Source organism: Anas platyrhynchos, chromosome 6, assembly GCF_047663525.1.
Source record: "Anas platyrhynchos isolate ZD024472 breed Pekin duck chromosome 6, IASCAAS_PekinDuck_T2T, whole genome shotgun sequence".
NCBI lineage: Eukaryota > Metazoa > Chordata > Aves > Anseriformes > Anatidae > Anas > Anas platyrhynchos.
In genome coordinates, this window is record NC_092592.1 from 21,164,465 (window position 1) to 21,185,697 (window position 21,233).

Genomic DNA, 21,233 nt, shown 5'->3' on the forward strand with positions numbered 1-21,233 from the left:
ATCCCACAGAGGGGGATCATGCAGCCCTGCAGATGGGAGCCCCTCAGCAAAGCTGGGGTAAAAGAGGGGAGATTCTGTCATGCTGCTCATCAGAGCAGGGCTCTGACTTTCTGGTCCAAGGAAAATTTGGCAATTGAAGAGAAAAACATTTCTATTCCAAAACTGAGCAAAAAGAAACCAAACCCCTGTGTTTTCTGCTGAGCAAAATAAAGGAGAGGGAACCCTGGCCACTGGGCAGCTCACCACCCCTTCTTGCCAGGGTCTGGCTGTTCAGAGCCTCTTAGAAAAATACGTTAAATAAGTTCACATTCTTGAAAAGCTGTGTTCAACAGTACCCAGACATGGCCCTCTCCTCCTCCTCGTGTCACAAAATCAATGGCCTGTTTTGTGTTACATCCTGCTGCAGGTGAGGATTTCAGCTGACTCTTTCAGAGGACCAAGTCACGGAGGACGGTGCTTTTCTTGGTCAGAATTGACTTTTCATGACCAGTACTCAAGACAACAGGAATGCCTCTGCTTCTCCCCTCCTCTGGCCAGCAATCCCAGCCAGGACAGCAATCCCAGCCAGAGGGCTGGCAAGAGTGCACTCACCCATGGGGGTTTGCCTTGGCCTCCTCACAGCCTCAGGTAAGAAATTGTGGGTCTGGGGATCACCAGACAAAGTCCTTCCTTGAGGGAACCACCAGGCTGCACCATAAATGAGGTCCAGGCACATGGGCAGGAGCACATGTGGCTCCACCTGTGCCTCAGTTTCTTCACCGATGAGCTGGGAATAATGCTCTTTGGGGCCAGGAGGTCTTGTTCAGGAGCCTGTGGGAAGCATCCAGCTCCTCAGTGGCAGGCACTCACCCCATGTGAGCTGCTGCCAGCTGTGTGCTTTCCAGTTGCCAGGGCAGAGGGGTGCTGCTCTCTGCTATATGTTAGCCCGTAGCAGCTGTTTCTGATTCCCTCTCCATCCCCAGCTGCAGCCGTGAGATCTTGATAGATCTGCACTTCAAAACCCCAGGGACTGGGGCCTCTGCTCATGACAGAGGTGGGACAGACAGCCAAAGAAATCGTGATGGGGAGCCAGCGGGACCTGGGCATGGGGCAGCAGGCAGAGGGAACACTGCTCTATGCTCCTGTCCAGGGGGATGGAGCTCTGCTAATACAAAGATAAATAAGGGCCCTTCAGAGCTCAAGAAACAGAAAATAAAGAAGATACAAAGAGATCATTTTAAAACAGCTGATGCCATGACTTCTGGAGGCCATTTCTGCAAGGCCAGCACTGCCAGCTTTGCAGTGCTGTGCTGGGGCCACCAGCTGCCTCTTGCACTGGGCTAAAGACACCAGAGCTCGCTTTCTGCCCCAACCACAGCCCTGCTGGCTGACATGGGACATGACAGACATCTCCCAGGGCTTTCTTTCACCTGCTTTGCCTTCCAGACCAGAGCCTGTGCAGGTGGAGCTGACCTCTCTCTGTGGACTTGGCTGGGTGGGCTGCAGTGGGATGTGTGTCATCAGGGACCTCGAGGCTGTTGGTGAGGGCAGCACAGTGCAGGTCCCCAAAGGCTGACAAAAGTGTTGTGCCCCGGTTGCACTGTCTGAACAAGGAGCCTTGTTCTGCTCTGAAACTGTTTGCCTGCTCCTGGAGACCAGCTTTAAAGCTAAAGGAGAAGAAAACCCCCAGATTTCTCTCCCCACCCTGCCTCATCCCCCCCAGGGGCCAGCCTGGCACAGCTCAGCGGCTCCCCGGCACTTGGTGCCCTCCGGGTCCTCAAAATGAAAGGGCTTGGGACACGAGGCCAGTCGAACAACCGGATTGCCTTAACACGCCTTGGTGCTTTATAATTCCTGCCATTCTCCATGCTTGAGGCTGCTCCTGATGCTTGCCATATTCGACGGCTGTACCGCCACGCTTCCCGGGGTCTGTGCTGCCCTCCCAAAGGCTGCCTCTGCTGTGCTGAGCGAGCGGTGCCAGCGGCTGCCACATCCAGGGACAGCCCCTGGACACCCCCAGACACCCCCTGGGCACCCCCTCACACCCCTGGCGGCAGGGGGCTGGCGTGTCCCCCCCAGCCGTCCCCAGCCGCGTTCCACACGGCGCCTGTGGAAGTGTACAAAGTGTCAACCTCAGCGTAGTTTTTAACCTGGAGTGATAGCTTTACTGATTTGCCACTTTACTACTCTTGTTAATGAATTTTTAATCTTCTTAATGACATTAAACACGGAAAGTAATTAAGGAAAACAAGTTTGAAACTGCTGACTTAAACCCTTTATTCAGAACTATTTAATGTAGAATTAATTTGATTTTGCCCATTATTCAAATGAACACATTACCTTCCTGTGCATTGGCCTCTTTTCCTTTTTTTTTTTTTTTTTTTTTTTTGGTGTGTGTTTTGTTTTATTAAATATATCATATAAAGCTTTGTCCTTTTGCTCAGAGGCAACCAGAAAGTTCCTCTCGCAATGACAGCAAGGGTCAGCCTCCAGCATCTCTCACGGGTCTTGTAAAATCTCCCTGCATCAGGGGTTCAGCGCGGCCGGGAGCAGCGGCGGCAGTGTGCCTGAAGCACCAGCACCAGCTCAGCACCACCTGGCTGATCCAGAGCTCTGCCTCGCAGTGTCTGGGAGCCCCAGGACCTGGCTTACCCCTTCATTGCATCACGAGCTCGACACTTCCTTTGCCTCCTTCTTAGGCACTACTGGCTCTGCCCCATATGTACCAAGGCAGTGGATGTTCACCTCATGTTACAGCCAGGCTTCAGTGTTAGAAATTAACCCTATTCCTGCTGTGATTTTGCAGATTTACTGCATGGCGTTTCCCAAATCCTTACTCCAAATGCTGGAAAACTGGCAGTAAGTTCTCAGCTGTCAGAGGTCTCCAGCTCCACCCCGCCAGCAGCTTCTGCACTCAAGAAGCTCTGCTCGCACTCTGTGTTCCCACCACAATCTTTCTCCTTCACCTGAACTTGCTATCTGATCCTCTGTTCTTGGAGGCAGCAGAATCCCTACAACAGCCCTCCCAGACACCCCAAAATCCAGCTCTGTACTGGGCAGGCATGGAACTGATTTGACCAGGAGCAGACAGGACTGCATTTCCAGTCAGGGCTGAAAAGGGCACCTGGGTCTCATATCCACAGGTCTCTCATCCTCTTAGCTATCAAGAATCCCCTTCTGGCTCTCCAATGCACTGTATAAATAAGCCTTTTTCTCTGCAGCCACCTGCCTGGCAGAATAGGTAATGTCAGTGGAGCTGCACAGGCTAGTATGCTTCTGAAACAGCGGGACTTGTCCAAATAATTTTGTGCATGCAAAGGATTGCTGGATGACAGAGCCAATCAGGGTCAACAATCCAGCAGATGAGGGGAGAGCATCAACTACAAATAAGCTCAGCACAAACACACCTAGCATTCCTCTCTTAGAATTGAATTTGTACGGAGAGGGGAGCATCACAGTTCTGTATGAAAAACTCCCTGAGCAGAGTAGGAACTTACTGAACACTGCAGGGGCATAATCCTTGCTAAAGCTGCCTCGAGCTCGAGCTTCTCCATTCATCATGGACCTATATGGACACACTGACTGTAGGAGAGCGAGCCCTGAATCTGAAGCTCAGCATTCAGCTGTTGAAGATCTTTTTGCAGGTTGGTGATGAGCAGCTGGCCCATCCTCCATGAGGCTTGCTTCTTTTTGCTCTGATTTGGTGTCCACTGGAAGTAACTGCATCCTTTCCCTTGGCTCCAGTACATAACTGGATCATTCCTCAAGCTGGAGTATTAAACATGCTGGCAGATTGTCGTTAAAACCCTCTTTACTTTATTATGTGTTTTTGCTTCAACAGCCAAAATTGGAGGAAAGAATGGGAGCAAACAATTTTCCTGCATGCTGGCCATAAGATGTTCCACGAGCACCGAGCTGATTCTAGCAGGACCCTTTCCCACCAGAAGCAGCAGAGCTGCAGAGCACCACACGGTACAAGACCAGCGTTTCAAGCTACAACAGCTCCCACCATGGTACCTGACCTCCTCGTAATCAAGACCGTGTTTTAATGTGACAACAGATGTCATAATCCCTTTGGGCTTTTGCAGGCAGCAAACTGAGGCATCGGATAAATGAAATGACATGGAAAAAAAATCAGCTGGTGAGCAGAAGAGAGCCCAGGTCCCCAGAGTAGCTGGTGACTGATGTCTCACCTTCAGCCTCTAGTGCTCTTTTATGAATGTGCCTGGGTGTCCCAGCACAGACTTAGCGTGGCAGCAGCTTTGAAGAGGATCCTGAAGCATCACAGAGCAATCGGTGCCCTGTTCAGCATGGGCTTAGGGATCCTGCTGAGGAATGAGCACCCTATAGACTAGTTTATTTGGATGCCATTTTATTGGGGAGTAACTTCCTGACAGCAGGCCCAGTTTGGGTGCTTCATCTGTTTTCTCCCCATCCCAAGCGTTAAACCTTTGCATTAATGGGCAAATTATTTTCATGGCATATCTGGCATTCAGTTCTTAACCAGCACTACATGTACCAGGTTACATGCCGTCCTTTCTGTGCCATCACCTTCACGTCTGCTGCTTGCTCTGTTTCTTCCACATCTTCCATGCTTCACCTTCCCCCTCCTCCCAGCAGCAGGATGGCACAAACTTGAGGACAGACTACAACACATGGTCAGTGTAATGCCAATTACTGCCTTGAGCTCGGCAGCAAAGCACTGGAAAGAGATGGCCCCAGACACCTTCTCCCACCCTCATTCATCCTGGTTGCGCTTGAGCCATTTCCTCCTCCCAGCTTGACTGGTGGCAGGAGCTGTGGGGGAAGCCGGCAGCAGGGGACAAGCCCATGGGTAGGAGAAGGAGCTGAGAGCTGAAGGGGGCAGTGATGGAGGTGTGGAAATGAGGAGGAAGGACGGAGGAGAGACAGGTGAGGGAAAGCAGCAGATTTCAGGGTGGCTCTCCAGGCAGCAGCCTGCTTGGAGGGCTCCGGCCGGCGCTCCATTTCCAATTTGGCTTGTTTGAGAGCGTAAACCTCCCTCCAGTCTGGGCACCAATAAAAGAGGCAGCTCTGCAGAGTCTGCACTCAGCTGTGGCAAGCTGCCGACTTTCATTTCTTTTTACTACTGACTTTGTGCGTCTCTCGCCCCTTCCTCCCATTCTGGGGACTTTATGGACTGAGACGCAGCATCCTCCTTCCCCCAAGCAGGGGCTGGCTCCGGACCTGGAGTTCCAGGAAATTTCCAGGGTTGCCTCTGAGCAGCAGCAGCAAATGTTGCTGCCTGCAGCACCCAGCCCTGTGCGAGTACGGCCGTGCCCCCCTGACCCTGCCCTCCTGGGGGAGCATGCCCTCCTTTGCACACCAGCATGGGGTATCTCCACCAGAGCCCCATTTCTTCCTTCCAGAAGGGCAGCTCCGCATCCGTGTTGTCCATCCCAGCTGCTGTATATATGAAAGAGATGGCTACGTCACACACTGCTGATGCTGCAAACTGATCAGGCAATCAAAATGTTTCAAAGAGAAGAACAAGTGACAAAGAGCAAATGAAAGTGAAACAGAAGAACAGACCTGCCTGGAAAATGTTACCTTTTGCACAACACATGACAGTTTTTCTGTATGCCAAACTGGCAGAGGGAAATCCAAACGTCCCTCCAAATACAAGCTTTGGCTGAGAAATGTGGGCTTTCCGGTAATGGTGCCCATCACTCCAGCACCTTCCACTTCTTTCTTGTCTTTGGAAATGAGAACAATGTGATTTGGGTTTCCCTGGTGCCCAATGACTGGCCTACGGACACCACCCACACCCACCCACTCACCTCCTTTCTCCAGGACACAGTAATTTTTCTGGGACCGGGACCATGGAGTTGGTTCTCATTTCCACCAGCCCTAGCACAGCAGCAGTACTAACTTTTCTCTAGCACCTGCCATCCAAGTGTTTCAGATGGTTTTATCAGCATAAGAGCTCTGCGTCTTTTTCCAGGGTAGGAAAATATCGTATCAGTGTTTTGGAAATGGGAAAACAGAGTTTGGGAGGTGGTGGGAGTATCTAGAGATGCCAGGGAATTCACCTGGAGGGGTTAGCAGGAGCACAGTCCTTCCTGTGGGGTAACCTTGGGCATATCCCTTTGCCTTCCTCCATCTTCCTGGACACCATCCCTGAAGACAGCAAATGCCTTGGGGTTAGGACCATCTCACACATGGGCTCTTGCACAACCTTGGCCATATCTCACCTGTGCCCTTACCCCACGGCAGCTGCAGCGGCCACTGCAGGGCTTGCCAATACAAAACAAAGGACACCCATGTTGATTACTTCTACCGTACCAAATGTGGCCGAGCTGTCACAGCTCCAGAGCAGAACAGGAGACAACAGGGAGCTTTTTTTTTTCAGACAAAAATTGCAAATCCCAACCTTAGCATTAGACAGCTTTGCAAATCTTGGCCTCCAGCACCCCTGCTGGCTGCTCCCTCCTCACTCAGCAGCATGTGCGTGCGTGGACACATGGTTTCTGGCACATGTGGCCTGTATGCCACGATCACCGATCACCACACATCTCACAGTGTCCCCATGCACGTTTCCTAAGGCACCCCCCTGTTCCTCTGTGTCTGGATCCCCCAGCCGCTAGGGTTCCTTCGGTCTGATTTTGTCACGCTGGTGGCTGCATTTTGGGGGGCACACGTGGCCATGCCTCATGGCAGTTCTGTGTATGAACACACACTGTTGCGTTTTACCTATAAGATCATGCATTTAGGACCCAGTCTGCACCTATTTTGTGCTGTGATCATTTGTTTTGCCCTATCTATACTTGTGCTGTATATGTACGTCATAGTATTTTATCAAACCTGCAAACTGCACTCTATAGTATCCACTTCACATATAGTTGTTTCATGACTGGAGTGGTTCTTTTTTATTTTATTTTATTTTATTTTATTTTATTTTATTTTATTTTATTTTATTTTATTTTATTTTATTTTATTTTATTTTATTTTGGCATGGATACCAGTGAGTACTAGAATGGCAGAAGAATAGGGAAGATCACACTGGGAAACCAAATATCTTGGTATTTGTGTTTGTGTTTCTTCTTCATGGGTCTTTTTTTGCCTCAAGGAGCCACTTACGGGGCTGAAATACTGCAAGATCTGGTCTTCTTGTGGTATTCCTACCAGCCAGAGAGTGAAACACCCTGAGCAGAACAGATCTTACATTATTTCAGCTCCACAGAGTGCTCCCTGAGGCATCTGCGAGAAACGTAAGCACAGCTACAAATGCACAGAAAATGCTTGCTGCACAGATGCAAGTGCTGAACTCCCCGCGTCCCCTCCTCACACAGACAAGGGGCTGCATCCACCCCGGGCATGCTGTGACACATGGGGTGGCTGTCCTGCAAGGGGTCCAGGCAGCAAAGCGCCAAGCTCAGTCCAAACAACAGGAGAAGGACAAGGAGAGGGTTTGCAAGCTTGTGGTTCAAAACTGGGAGCACTCACAGGGTGCAGAGGACACAGCAAAGCTGGGACCAAGCTCATAGTCATTTCTCCAGAGTGACTCCCAAGAAGGGGATGCCGATTGGACTTGGTGATGCTCTTGGTGCAGGCTTGCATGTGGTTAGGTGATGGAGAAAGGCTCATGCTCTCTGCAAGGGTGAGTTCATTTCTGTTACATGTCCAAAACACTCCCACACACTCCCATAAGCACCTTTCATATACCTTAAAGACGGACAGCAGCAGAACAGCACTAGCAACAAAGCAGTAACACAGACACAACTCCCAGAAATGTGTCCATTTTAGGCAGCAAAGCCTGCATGGTAGAGGATGAGGGGTGCAGCCCCTGTGCTCCTTCCACCAGCATCACTGGGTGCTGTTTGCCAAATGATGTGGCTGGGGCCATACATTTGCACTGCGGTTCCCTGCACTGTGTGGGCGGATCTGGGCACTGATGCAGACAAAACCCCATTGTCCAACCCTATTTCATTGAAGATGTCTGAGAAGTTTGGCTTTTCTACAGTAACCAAAAAATTTTCAATGGAGATAAATATTTTCCGATTAACATCTTCTGTCTTGTCATAATGTTGGGGAAAATGTTCCATTACCTACTAGCTTTGCTGATCTCTAGAAACATTTAGAAAATAGAAGTTCCAGCCTACAGGAAATTCTGTTATTTCTACATTAATTTTCATCATGAAGTGAAATGAAAAAATAGAGTGGGCAGGATGGGGTAGAACAGAATGTTAATTCTGAAACAAATTCAATGCAGAAGCATAAAAATCATGTTAAAGTTTATGTTTTGATAACATTGAAAACACAAAATTACTTATAAATATAATGAGGAAGGCAAAAACAAATAATCCATTACATTTTGGGTCAGTTCAAATATCTGCCAAAAGTTCCAGTCAACGTTTAACATTTCTGCAAAATGGTTCAGTTTGGAGGTTTCTGCATTTTCCAATGGAAAACCGGTCCATCAAAGTTCTTTTTTTGATCTGCTCTCTTGATTATAGTACGCCACTAAAGAAGGATGTTTTCTGCTGTAACCGTTTTTTTTCTAGCTGCAGGCATGTAATTTACAATTATATTTCAACTGACTAATACCGCATTAAGCATCCTCTCAGAACTGGACGTTCATTATCAGAGATTACATAACAACAAAAGGAAGCAGCCGCAATGACCAAAAAAAAAAAACGGGGCCCACGGCAGAGGAGCCCTGCGCCCGCACTGCTGCAGCATGGCCACATCCTGCACAGGGCAGCAACCTGCACCCTGCAGGTTCTGCATCGGGGCACAGAAACAGCTCTAGAAAGAGCGAACACTCGGCTAGAGTCAAATGGAAAAGCCATTAAGGTCTGGGTGCTCTGGTCCTTCTCTCTCTCTCTCTCTTTTTTTTTTTTCCTCTTTCCTTTTTCTTTTTTTTTTTTTTTAATTTATTATTTAATTTAATTTTATTTATTTATTTTTTATTTTTCTCTTTCCACATTCTCTCCCCTTCTTCCTTCTTCCCCATCATTTTCACCATTCTTTCCTTGTCCTATAGTAGGCACTTCCCACCTCATGACTGCATGCCTGTGGTTCACTGCAGCTGGTCCCGCATCCTCCCCTGCCCCCCTGCCCCACAAGGGGACTCCTCTTTCCAAGTCCTGGCTCCTTCCCTCTTCCTCCACACCAAATCTCCCCATCCCGTGGCTCTAGGCTCTCAGCAGGGACGTCATCCTAAACCCGCCCTTTGAGTGACACGGCGGGCAGCCCCAGCCTGGTGCCGTCCCCACCCCGCTCACGCAGCATTTCATCAGAAATCAAAAGACAAGTTAATCTGTTTGGGCTGCAAATGAAGGAAACAATGGGGGGAAAAAACGGTGAGAGAAATGATATTTCTCTCCTCCGGCAAAGGGGCACGATGGGGGTGGGAAGGAGTGTGGGGGTGGGTAGAAGGAAGGAAGGTTGCTTTATTTTATTGATTTAAAAAAAAACACACACATATCCCACAGGCGCCAAAAAGCACAGGGCAATGATTAATGTCCCCTCAGAAAAAGAAATTATATAGAATAAATTAAACTACTGTGGCAGCAAATTGAAAAATAAGGATGTAAATGAGGTTTGAATACTTAATATCTGAGAAGGGAAAGCGAGTCCCGGGCATGGAGAGACTGGTGAGGAATTGCCAGCGACCCGAGGGGGGATGCTCCCCTCTCCCTGCCCAGCAGCAAGGAGCTGGTGTTGGGCATGGAGCAGGGGCAGCCCACGTCTGGGGATGGAGGTCCACCCTCATGCTGGACGTGTTTGGCCTCAGCCCTTATTGCCAGGCTCCCCTGGCCCAGCTCTGCCGGGCCGTGAGGAGGCCCACCTCCAGGTGTGGGTGCAGGCCGACATTTGCCGCACAGAACCGCAGCAATGCTGCTGAACCTGTAGGCTTTCGGCCTGCTTTCCACACACAGGGTGGTGTAGTGCCCATGGATGACGAGTCTACAAAATTCAGACTTTGTTTGGCTCCCACCCCTGGCGCCGTCATGTCACTTCTTCCCTTCCTCGCCCCATGCCCAGTGGTGTGGCGACGTGGTGCAGCCCCTGGAGGAGGCTGACCTCCACGTGTCGGGGCCGTGGGGCTGGTGGTGGGTGTCGGGGGCAAGAAGGTTCCTGTGGGGAATGTGTCAATGTGTCCTGCTGCTGCCTGCCGCCCCGTGCAGACAGATCTTGGTCTGGTTTGCTGTGTTACAGGTGCAGGTGAAAGATTCCGCCCAGGGAGCAAACTCTTCATTCACATCAAAACAAAGCACAAAAAGCTCCCCTTGTGGCTCATTCCTAGTAGCTCACTGGGCAGAAAGAGTCCATTTGTGGCAGGCAAGAGGAAAACTCTGCTGATAGACAGCAAACAGCCCCTGGGGTCTCAGCTGCAAGACATGGGCTGTGTTTCCATCCTCCTGTTGAGAGCAGCAGTGGGGCTGAGGACAGAAAACCTGGTTACCCACAAGAAGGGGCCAGGGAGGACAGAAAGCTGCCACTACCCTTTGTGCTGAACCTGACCATCACAACAGGCGCAGGAGCATGCATGATGTCCCCCCTTGCTGGGCCAAGGGAAGCTCCTGCACTGGGACCCTGCTGCAGAAGGGTTGGGTGAAGCCCTGGCTGTGGGACGTGCTAACCCAAGGGTGGGGAGGCAAAATGAGGAGATGTGGAGGACCAAGCTCTGGGGATGAGTTCTGGCTGAGGGGCAGCCCTTTTTTCCCCTGCCCTCTGGGCTTAACCCCAGGCACTGCCATCAACCCCACCCAATGGGAAATTAATATTCCCCAGATTGCTGGAGAGCTGCTAGCTCTGGCTAGTTTTCTTTCCATCTGGCTGTGGTGGAGGAGAACCTGTCCTCAGCTTGCTGCTCAGCTGGCTCTGCTTTATCTCGCACCTCTCCATCTCCCTCTCAGGCCCCTCTCTGCATCCCCTCTCCACTTCTGCCAGTGTGTGCGTGTGTGTGTGTGTGTGTGTGTGTCCCTCTCTCTTCCCTTCTGTCTTTTTTGTTCATATATATTTAGTATTTATTTACAAGCTTGATTTTTTTCCCTCTGAGTGAAGCCAGGCATGCACAGAAATCCTTAAGATGCTATAAAGCCGCTGAGGTATAAAATGGAAAGTGCTTAGCCTGCCTGTACAGAAATATCTCACTGTGCCGCACTGGAAGCCACCGAAGCTGGGCACTGTAAATCTCATAGAGTTTAGCTTGTTTGTTTACACCATGACGACGATCTAAAGAGAAAAAGAGAGAGAGAGGGAGAGGGAGAAGCTCTCGGTTCCTCTGTCAGACCATGGCACACATCCCCTCCCCAAACCGCCTGCAGGACCTTATGAGCACATCACCTCCCAGCCCCACGGCCCCTGCCCAGCCCCTCCGAGGGCAGCTCAGTGCTCGGGCAAGGCAGAGGGATTTGCTACCACCCGTCCCAGGACACGTGGAAAGGCACTTGCATTTCCCAAGGCCCGAATGAGAGGGATGTGATGAGTCTCCTGCTGCTGGGGCAGACTTTCATGCTTCTTGTTTGTCAGTCAAACCAAGTCTTTTTTTGAATTTTCAGCCTTGGGTTTCTGAGACCACTCTGAACATCCAGCAAAGGACTACCTAAAGATGTAGAAGTGGTCCTTGCTAGAAACAAAGAAAACCTGAACTTGGGGGAAATAGGTATACTTTTGGGTTAATTTTTTATCTTGCGTGAACCAGGGCCCCCACCTGAAACCTCTCCTGCCCATGTCCCTGAAGCACAGCTCCACCACCAGCCCTCCCACCCAGACCTTCCCTACAATGGGGCCCAAGAGAGGATCCCCCGTGCCAGTCTGGTCTTGCTTCCACCACCTCCAAGTTGGTTCAGCCATGGCTCTGGGGCACAGGCCGCTCAGCACACACTAGGACAGCCCTGGCATTGGGTGCAGCCCCACAAAGAGACCCACACACTCCTCTCCTGCGTGGCCGTCTGGGCAGGAAAACTGCTGGAGCTGAGTCAGGTTTGCGTGCTGCCCCCTGAGCCAGGAGTTGTACAGCTCTCCACTGTGATCATGGAGGACCAGCATCCAGATTTATACATTTGCCAAACATTTTGATCTCCATCTGAGCAAAGACTGGAGCCACAGTAACATTTGTGAGAGGAGATCTGAGAAGGAGAGGAAAGCCAAAACAGTATAAATCAGGAATTATAAGTGCTATATATAGTGCAGTAGCAGAAAGGTACTGTGGAAAATGTGAAAGCCTGCAGTGATGGCACTGTAAAAACATCTTTCATTTAAAAACAAAACAAACAACAACAAAAAAAAAAACAGGCTGCTGAACTGCCTTACATCACAGGTGGGGAATTAAGCCTGCAATGCTGAAGTGACCTGACCTAACCTATACAGGGAGTTTGTTGTGCATCTGGGACATGAATTCAGGTCTTCTGTGTCCTGGACATACAACTCTTTCCAACCTGAAGGTAAAAAAGCCTTGAAACAATAAAAAATAAAATAAAATCATAGGCTGTCTCAGCTATTGATGGGCAGAATGAGTAGAAAAAAAGGAATTCCATTCTCTGCATTTGTGGCTGCACCCAGCTGAGGGTGCAAGGACCCTCAGGCTGCCTCCCAGATTCCTGCAAACCACGCTGGATCAGAGTGGCAATGCAGAGCTCAAGCTTGGTGTCCTTCTGAACCAGAGCGGAGGTTCTTGGAAAGGGCAAGACGAGCAGTGACACCAGCTCCAGCACCAAAAGGTGTACGCAGGGAAGGTCTCGCTGTGATGTCAGCCTGCGTGGACTCATGCTGTCCAGATACAACACGGGAAGAGAAATCTGAAGTCCAATATCTACTTGGCATGCTGGTGGGCTTGCACCTCTTTCCATGAGCATCCACTGGAAAGAGAGCTCCATCCATGCCCACACAAATAAAAAAAAATGCAAATATGAAAACTGTAGAAAACCACTTGCAGCTGGTTGTTGTCACAAGCTGTTCTGTACACTGCTATTCCTAAAATCCACAGTGCTTCCCAGGCAAGGAGAGGAGAAACTGGAGGAAAGCACAGAAGTCATTGCTTGGGGTGCCAGCCTGCCAATGTGGCATGCAAAGAGGGTGCAAGAGTGCTCTCTGAAGGAAGATCACTGGTTTGATGTCTTGTGCTGGGCGAAGCTGCAAGACCCTTCAGCCACTGGAGCCAGAGAGAGCAGGATCTTGTATTCCTTGCTGGCAAAGCAAATTTACACTGGGGCTTGCTGGTGGGCAGTAGGATAAGGTTTTTATTCCACCACCATTCCACAATATGGCAGTTTGTTTGTGCATCCCGATCCATCCCCCCTCCTATGGATGTATGCATGTCGGGAAGGACATTCCACCACTACTGGAGGAGCATCTGGGTCCTGCCACAAAGATAAAGACCTCATGCACGGTAGGGATGGATTAGCACTGAAATCCTTCCTCCCTCATCTTTTGCTGAAATCCTTCCTTTTTGTTTGCTTTTCTCTTCCTTCCCAAATGGCTTCCTGGCCTCTTCTTTAAGGGGGCATGCCAGGGCCCAGAGTAGGGGTCTGCATGGCGCTCACAACAGGCCCCGAGACAGCTGCAGTGAAAGGGATGCTGCAATCCTAAATGCCCTGTGCGCTCTACATATTGTGGAAAAAGCTGTTGCATTCATCAATGTCAGACGCAGAGTTTGAATAAATTTGAATGCACTCAAGCGTGTTCCCTGCAGTTTTCTATAATATCACTTTCCAGTTTGAATATTTCACTTACTTTTTTTCAAATTTCTTTTTATCCACCAGTTTTTCCTCCTTTTCATCCTCTCCTCCCTTCCTCTCCTCCTGCCACCTCACCCCCTCTCCAGGTTTTCACATTTGCAAGCCAAGCAACTGGGCAAGGAGGGCATGCTGCAACCTTCCTCTCAGCAGTGCCCTGGGGAAGGCAGGCACTTCTCACAATGCAGTGACGCCTTCCCAGCCTCTGCCCAGTTTGGATGCCTTCCCACCCCGGCATGGCACCCTGCAGAGTGCTGTGGGGTGCAGAAATGAAGTGTTTGCGAGGCACCAGCATAGCATCAACTCGTGGGGTGCTCACAAGTGGCTCTCAGTTGCCTTGGCTCAGGAGCCAAGCTCTGGATGTGGAGAGGGGACAGCATAGTCAAGCAGTGCCATGAGCCACCAATGGGGTCCCATCGCATCCTCTGAAGGTCAGAGCTCATCATTGAGGAGCAGCAGGTCTGAAGCTGCCCTGCTGCTGGTTTTGCATAGCGCTGTCCCAAAGCTACACCTGGGCAAACAAGTGGAACTGAATTTGTACCTTCCTTTTTCATTTTTGCCACCAGCCTGGAGCAAACTATCAACCCCTTTCATCTCCCACATTTGACTTTGTTCCCTTTGTAATGGAAATTAGACTTATGTGTTGGTAGACCACCGAGTGATGCAGGTTAAGCAGACATGCTGAAGGGTTAATTGTACTCTTCACCAGCCAAAGAGAAGGGGGTGCTCTTTTTAACCCCACTTCTTGGCTAGGTTTCCCTGCATTTTGTAAAGCAGGAGGAGAAATGGCTTGTTCTGACCTCCACGACTGCCTTCTCCTGCCTGGGAGCATCCTGGGGTAGAGGGCTGCAAGTGTGCTGGGGAGCGGGGAGGGGGAAGGGGCTGGCAGCACCCAGGAGTGAATGAATTCTGCTGCTTGTATTGAGAATTCACTGCTCTCCCTGGTAGTGAAAACTCTATGATCTTGTGACTAACCACTTTCCCCTTTCACTGTTTTTGATTTATATCCCATTACTTCGCCTGTTTGTGCCTTGCAGACATGAATTTTTTCCCTGACATCTCCTATGCAGCAGCCACGTCAAAACCTTTGATAAAATAATAGTGGTAAGACGTTTGCATGGCTGTTTTTATGTTTCCGGGGATATAGACATCAATTAAAACTCTTCATACAATCTGATCCGTCGTTATTAAAGGCATTAATACCGGCACGCCCCTCAGATTAGGGGCTGCTCACTGGGCGATTGAGGAAAGCAGGGAACAGTGTCCGCATGCGTCCCCTTCCTGCTCGGCTCCCACGGGGACCCTGCCTGGAGCACGGCTGGCATGGGCTGCCCGGGGGGGGGCGTGGGGCAAAGGCACCAGCAGTGCACAGCACTGCCCTCCCCACACCTTTTATGTTATCAGGAGACCTTGAACGATGAGCACCAGCCCTGCCACTGACCCCAAAGACCAAAGGTGCCAGAGTTTCTTGCACACACAAGCCCCAGGGTGGCCAGAGAGGGCAGCTGAGGTCACAGCCATGGAGCAACCGGTGCTGAGCGTTCCCTAGGGAAAAGCCATCTCCTTCCGCAATGCAGGTAAAATGGAGAGATGAGAGAAGATGTGATTTTCCCCATAGCAACTTGTGCAGCTTTTCCTCATTAATGATATCTACGTGTTGTCAAATACAAGAAGCATCTCTCAAACAGGAGGAAACTGAGGACATACGGGTTATATTGAGCAGGCACCTAACTGAAGGGAGAAATGGGCTCTGCAGTGGTCAGCCTGTAAATAATGTCAGTGTCATCACTCAGGGTTTCACATGGTGAGGCAAACCAGGAGGCCTGAATTATGCTTTCCTGTCTAGACCCACTTGTGCCCAGCATTTCTCATTCAACACAGACTAAAGCAACTCCTGCTGGAGCTGGGCACAGTTGGTGTCCCCACCTAACCTCCTCACAACGCCTCTCGTGGGGTGAAACCTGAATTTGCAAAGAATGCTTTTGGAGATGGGGGCTTTCCCTTTTCCCTCCAGTGTGCCCACCACCCAGAAGCTGTGCTCCCTCCTGTCAGCACCATGTGGTCCCCCAAAGGCTCCTGTTGGTGATAATGCCTGCTCCAGTGCTGCTGGAGGACTCTACAACTGGACTGAAATTGCTGCCTGGTCTAGGAAAATTTCCCTTCTCATATTTTTTCCAAATCTCCATTCCATGTAGCAGTGAGATGGAGGAAATCCCCTTTAATGCATGGTGGTTTGCATGTTATTGCTGTCCCTGCTGTATTTACAGTGTTTCAGGTATTACTGTTTTTCTCTCTCTCCTTGTTTCCCCCCCTTGTCCTGGTCCTTCAGCTTGGCATCTCCCATGAGCAAGGACAGTCGATATGAGCACAGCAACCCCTGTCTCCTCTCCCAGTCATACCAGCCACCTTCCCTTTGCCTTCCCAAGGGCCTGGAAAACACAGCTAAGAAATGGTGGAAGAAAGATGGGGACAGTATCTTGCAGACAGCCTCCACCAGCAGCACCATACCCTCCACACAGGTGCAACAAGTGCCCTGAGATGCAGCAGGGCTTGGTGACGGTGCAGACCCCAGGAGGGGATGGCTTCTCTTCCAGCCTGCCCGTGGGGCACAGGAGGCCATCAGCCCAGTGGGTTGAACAGGATAAAGGTGGAGAAATCTGCCCAGAGCATTTCCCTGGGATGGGAGAGATGCCCCTGGGAGGGAAATCTCCCCTCCCTTGTCCAAAAGAAATGTTGGTGACCACCCACCATGGGGCTGGGGGGTGACAGGGGGCTGAAGGAGGGACAAGGCTCGTGCACATCCTGCGAGGTGGCAACTCCTTTGAGCACTGGTTTTCCATTGCCCCAGGGGAGCTGGGGGGAAGCATGTGTCTCTCAGGCACACGGCAGCCCTGACTGGGTAACGGTGCAGAACGTAAAGTGTTGTCTATTAGGTAGGAGACTGGTTAATACAAAGAGTTGTTGGTAATAACAATGTCCTTTCAGCAGTGACAGAGACAAAGTACCTGCATGTGGCGTGTACCACTGCGTGCAGCGAGTGATGGTCGCAGGGAAGCTTTGGAGATCATTTGAATTTCACATCCAGGGAGAGTCGGCCTATCATTAAAAAACCCTAATTTCAGTGTCAGGTGGAGTTCCAGGTAATCGATCATGGTGTCAGCTGGTACAGGCTCTCCCTGCCTCCTTGCCTTGCCTCCAAGTCAGCCTTGGTTTTTTCCAATTAAACTTGTTGCTGGCATCCGGAGGGAAGCGTGGGAGTGCAGGAGGGGCAGCCCACCCGGCCCCCTTCATTACTGGTGAGGTGGGGTGGAAGGGGCCAGGAAGGGGGCCGAGGGCTGCAGGGATGGGTGCTGGAGGGGGCCAGGGGTAAGGGAAGGGGATGCTGAGAAAGTGATTTTTGCTGCAGCAAGGGGCAGGAGGGACTTGCAGGGGGGTTCTGGAAACATCATCGCATCTGGGGGAAGGCATTGTACACGTCCTCCCATGCGTTACTGATGCTGCCAAGCCCCACCAGCCAGTTTTGCTGCCTCCCACATCCTCTCTGCCCCTATCCAGCGTCAGGCTTTCAAACCCCCTGTGCCCACGCAGGCATGTCTCACATCCCCAGCCCCTTTCATTCCCCACCAGCCAGCTCTCCAGGGCCCATCTCCTGCTCTCCAGGGTCAGATTCACTTTAATGGGTAGCAGAAGGATCCAGGCTCCTGTTTACAGCTTCAGTTTCCAGGGCAACATTTTTGGCAAGAGATTTTTTTGGTTACAAAACAACCTTCCTCTTCCCCCAAAGGTCAAATCTGCATGAAGAATTGCCACCAATTGAAACATGCTCTGTTTTCCATCACATTTCACCCCAGTTTTAAAACATATCTGTAACCAAAGTTGACTGAAGAGGCATTATACAGGGGGAGAAAAATACTTCAAAAATAACACCAATAAAATTGTGCTTTATAAAACTGAAGGAATCTGTTAGAAAAAGAGCTTCTAATTCCTACATACATTTTGCAGAAAATCCCACTGAAATCTTACTACATAGGAACCATATTGAAATTGAAACACTTCTGCAGCATTTGCTCAATCCTTCGGCTAGTCCTCTGCACTGCTGTGACTATGTGGTAGCTAAGGTTTAGAAATGGTAACAGAGCCACCCTTTACTGACATTTGTACCTACAGCTCAGAAATACCAACCGTAAGCAAGGACTTGGTGTCCCATGCACCTAGTACAGGACATTCACAGACCCAAAAAGCAGCAAACAATCAGGGGCAGACCCATCATCCTGTGTGATGGGCAGGGCACAGACACACCGAGGATGACACCTCGCGTTATGCACAACCCCAGCTGAATGACTCGGTTGTGCTGCCGTAAGGCTGAGATGGGGAACAGGGGGATCTGGGGGCAGGATTGCCCCGGTGGACTTACTGTGCTCAGGGCTTTCATGCTCAAGTGATTTCTAAAGACGCAGCAAAGTGGAGAGAGGCTCTGAAGGGCAGCGCGGGGTGAGCCAGGTTGCAAAGCCAGAGTCCACCGGGGGCAGGCTGAAAGGGTCATCCAGGGCTGAGTGGTGGGGTCTGCAGTGCGGGTGGTCAGCAGATACAGCTGGAAGGGAAAACACAAAAATGACCTTAAGCGCAGGTGCAGGCACAGCTGGAGAGGTAGGAGGTGGAATGGTGCAAGCAAGCAGCTAGATTGGCTCTCGCTGCGGTGTGAGGACGCTGCCCATCTCCGCTGAGCCCCCTCGGACTTGTCCGGGCATCCACATGACAGGGAAAGGTCAAACGGGTCTAACTGCAGCATTGCAGAAATGCAGTTTTTGCTTCCAAGGGAGAAACTGGGCAGCAGGAAAGGCATTGCTGTAACACTTAACTGTAAAGCTGGGCAGGGAGCCCAAACGTGGAAAGTTGAGGTTAGCAGCATTCACAGTTGGATCAAAGGTTGGTGTGTATCGGGAACGTCCAGCCAAGACTGGAAATCTCTCATGCACAGAGAACTGGCAATGCCATTTGTGCCAGCGCTGCAGAGGGGCTGGTGGTGATTTTGGGGAGCCAAGATGGAGCAGTGTGCCACAGGAGAGCCTGGTGCAGAGACTGCCTTCCCTCCTACTGACACGGATGTGTGCCGGGCACAGGGCCAGGCGTGCACCATGGAGACCTTCCCTGTGCTCCTGGTGGCTGGTGCACGGACAGGGCTTCAGCCCAGCCACCACTCCTCCCAGGACTCGGGACCACTCTTGATCCTGGGGGCTACCTGCCAGGTTCAGGTCTCCTGCAGCTGGCAGCTTTGCCTAGGTTTTGCAGGACTCCCAGACAAAGAGGCAGGAGGCAGAGCACAGCTCAGGTCCTGTTTGCCAGGTGTATCGGTCACTTCTTGCACCTTCTGAGCTTCCTTATCTGCTGTTGGAGCAGTTCGTTTCTCACTTGGCTGTGGGGTAAAGGCAGTCCTGGCCCGAACCTGGCCAGGTGAGTGTGACAAGCCCAGGGCTGATCCTCACTGAGGTGCAGTCCCAGCTTGCCAGGACATTTGTCTGCTGCTGCAGCTCGCATGGGACTGGAGGTACTTGGATCCCACATGATGCCCAGAGGAGAGGAGAAACCAATTGCCTTTGCTTCAAGGGCACCAAGCAAAGCATAAAGAAACTATGTGCAAATTGAATGGGAGGCATTAGGAAATATCTTTGGAGAGAGCACAAGTTTCATCAGCACGGTACGGACAAAGATTGATACCTCTGACTTCTCCCTCTCCCGTCCCTCCCTGCCCCTCGGGCAGCTCTTCTGTCTGCCAGCTGCAGGCCAGGCAGCATCCCCAACCCCTCGCAGAGAAGTTGGCAGTGGCTGTGGCTTGTTGAGCCTACCTCAGGTTCCTGAGGGATTAACCTCCGTGATGAATGCCCAGGCTGAGGCTCACTGCACAGAAGGGTGGCCAGGTTGGGGCAGGGGCTGGGACCTCTCTGCTCCCCTACAAATGACTCTGGAAGTCTCAAGGCAGGAAAGGCAGCTCTGGCACTGCCTGTGCCATCACTGGGGCTATGTATATTTAATTTTCCTGCATGATCTTGTTGGTGATGGGAACGGCTCTCCCCAGGGCCTTGCACAACATCCCAGTTCCCCCACCCACACCAACAGGAGCCGCTGCACTGGAAAGAGCAAGGCCAGCACAGGTGATAATGCAAACTGGAGGAGGTGAGGCCAGTGCTGGCAGGCTCATCTCCTAAGCTCACGGTAACAGTGACAAATCTCCCGTCGTTTGTTCCTTCCTCGCCTGGCACTTTTGTTTCTCTTTAAATGGAGTTTATCATGGTGCAATGGGCTTTTTTCCAAGCTAATGTCTGTCAGCTCCAATTTGTTCAAACGACCTTCGTAGGCTCAGGGGAATTTTAAAAATAAATAAAGAAAGGCCTGCTGGAGTGCTCAGGGAGGGCTTCACCTGACAGCCAGTGATAGAGACACCTCGGAGCCTGCAAGCGCTGCATCCTCCTGGGACCGAGCCAGGGGAAATGAGCTGATTAGGGGAAAGACTCTGGAGCCCCGGGGACACCTACTAGGTGGAAGAGAGGACAGTGCTGAGCCACAGACAAGGGCTGCTGCTGGCAGGAAAGAGGAAGAGAAGCATACAGCACTCACCTCCCAGCACCTTTCTCTGGGACCCATCTTCCTCTGTGACCCCGTGCTGGCAGTAGTTACAGCAGCCCTCCCCAGCCATCTTTCACTTGTTTCAGATTGCAGGGGAAAGAAGAGCCCAAATATTTTACTCACTGCAAAACTTGAAAAATGCCCTGATGCCACACCAAGTTGCTAGGTAGCTTCCCTTCAGTGCAGTTTCCCACTGGGCAACCAACTTCCCTCAGGCTCTCTGAAGCACTGATATTTTTAAAGCAGTGTTCTTTCTGCTTGTACAACGGCCTGGCTTTGGGATGTAAGTCCAAACTAAGTCCCCCCTCCTCACAGCCATTCCTGATTTAGCACTTCTGCAGCAAAGACGCGGTGCTGCAAGCTGTCCCATATCCAGCCTTCCCTCCGGACCTCCCTGGCATAAGCAGAGCTTTTCATGGCCCTAGGGATCTTGGCTACTTCTCCCAGCCAGCCCTGGATCCCAGGGATCTGGATCCCAGTGTTCACAAGGAGTTGGGCCATGAGAATACCAGACATCATTATTTTTATTCTTGATCCCCTTCAGCTGGAGCTAGACAAGGAACATCCCTAACCCATGCACAAAAACACGCACATCCCGAGGAGGGAAGCAGGCAGTGGTGTACGTGTATTACCGGGGTTGTATTTGTAGAGTTGGGAGCAGGGCAGTGGAAGTGGACATCATCATTCAGATCCTCCCGGTCCCCGATTCAAGCCATAAATCAGGCTGGTGTAGTGGAAGGTGTTCCTGCCATGGGCAGGGGGGGACTGCACAGCTTGTGCAAGGAACAGTTTTTAGGATATTGATGCTTTATGAGAATTGCATCTTTAGGGTCAAAGTCGGAATATACTTGCAGTGAGACCAATGCTGGGATTGCAAATATGACAGCATATTTCATGTCCGCTATTTTCTGTTTGCAAACCTAGGTGTAT

General features: G+C 50.9%; 1 long non-coding RNA gene across 1 annotated transcript in view; it reads right to left on the minus strand.

Moving 5' to 3' along the window:
* Positions 1 to 21,233, minus strand: part of LOC119717399 (uncharacterized) — an 86,551-nt gene that overhangs the window by 15,089 nt on the left and 50,229 nt on the right. The window contains exons 2-3 of the long non-coding RNA XR_011810021.1: positions 18,097 to 18,273; positions 16,688 to 16,778 (exon numbers count right to left, since the gene is read on the minus strand). This is a non-coding gene — a long non-coding RNA (uncharacterized lncRNA). The remainder of the gene's footprint in view (positions 1 to 16,687; positions 16,779 to 18,096; positions 18,274 to 21,233) is intronic.